Source organism: Sturnira hondurensis, unplaced genomic scaffold (genome assembly GCF_014824575.4).
Source record: "Sturnira hondurensis isolate 20B ecotype Veracruz unplaced genomic scaffold, ASM1482457v3 Scaffold0021354, whole genome shotgun sequence".
Lineage (NCBI taxonomy): Eukaryota > Metazoa > Chordata > Mammalia > Chiroptera > Phyllostomidae > Sturnira > Sturnira hondurensis.
This window is the reverse complement of record NW_028093985.1, coordinates 31,471,026-31,472,338: the sequence shown is the minus strand read 5'-3', so window position 1 is coordinate 31,472,338 and position 1,313 is coordinate 31,471,026. Positions and strand designations below refer to the sequence as shown.

Sequence of the window (1,313 nt, the reverse complement as noted above, 5' to 3'; positions counted from 1 at the left end):
ATTTTTGTTTTATACTTTTAAGATCGGCAACACAGAGTCTATTTAACTCCTGGTTAGAAAGTGTTTATAGAGGGAAACTGAGTGTTAGGAATGAGAGGTGATCCTCGAGTGGTTAGAAGAGGATGGCATCCCAAAACAAAGATGGATAAAGAAATTAGGTTTAAGAAAGATTAAAGAATTCTCTTCCATTTTAACTGTTTTAAATGAGTGTGAAAATATTTTTACAATTACATGAGAGAAATTGTATATTTCTGTTTTATAAGTTAAAGAAGGGCTTGCCTAGAAATCAATGAGTACAGATTAAGTAATACTTGACAATTACTTTAGGAGAAACTGAGAATAATCTCCTTTTTAAAAAATTGGCACAGAACTCTTTCATGCCAGCCACCAACATACCATCCAGACTCAGGAGGACCCAGAAACTTCAGGGCCATGGGAACCACAGCCAAAGTCACACTGGAAAGCACAGGAAACACCCAGGAGGCTAAGATAATGCTGGTGGCTTGCATCATCACAAGATCGACTTTGACAAATATCACCCAGTTTACTTTGGGAAAGCTGGTATGAGGCATGACCACTTAAAGAAGAACCAGAGCTTCTCTGCCTCACTGTCCACCCTGAGAAACTGTGGACCTTGGTGAGTGAGCAGGCATGAGTTTTGAGTGAGTAGACCCAGGTAAAGGCTGTCGAAAACGAGACTCCTGTCACTCATGCAGTGCAATTGGGCCACTACAAAGTACTGGGGAAGAGAAAGCTCACAAAGTGGTGTAATAATAAGGTTAAATTCTTCAGCAGAAGAACTGAGGAGATTAAGGGTGTTGGTGGGGCCTGTGTCCTGGTAGCTTGGAGCCACAGGGAGGGGAGTTTACTAAATGCTCACAAGTATTTTTTAAAAAATGAGACAGGAAGCAAGTAATTGGATCCAGTGATCAAGTATAGTAGATAAGTTCAAAGGAGATTCATAGATTCTAATAAAAAAAACAAACCAGGAAGAGCCTGGCCAGAATGCGATGCATTTTTATGCTTTTATTATACATTGCAAATATTTGACAAATATTTGTTTTTCTATTTCCATAGTTTAAGGTAAGTAATTGCTTTAAAGTACCTGAAGTGACTGTACTATCCCTAACTACTAGAGTGCAGATATGAGTGTCCAGAGAAGACCGAACCAAATGAGCAGGCTACTTACAGAATTTTACTTTGCCAGAGCTGTTTTCTGCCTGGGTAAGCTACATGCTTCACTATGATTTCAGAATATCTCTGAACAACACGAATCACAAACTTCCTCACTTACTGGCAGAAAACCTAAATTC

At 39.1% G+C, this 1,313-nt stretch overlaps 1 pseudogene; it reads left to right on the top strand.

Annotated features, from left to right (window-relative positions):
- The first annotated feature begins 377 nt into the window (after positions 1-377).
- On the top strand, positions 378-916 carry LOC118977476 (60S ribosomal protein L27a-like; annotated as a pseudogene).
- The last annotated feature ends 397 nt before the right edge of the window (positions 917-1,313 follow it).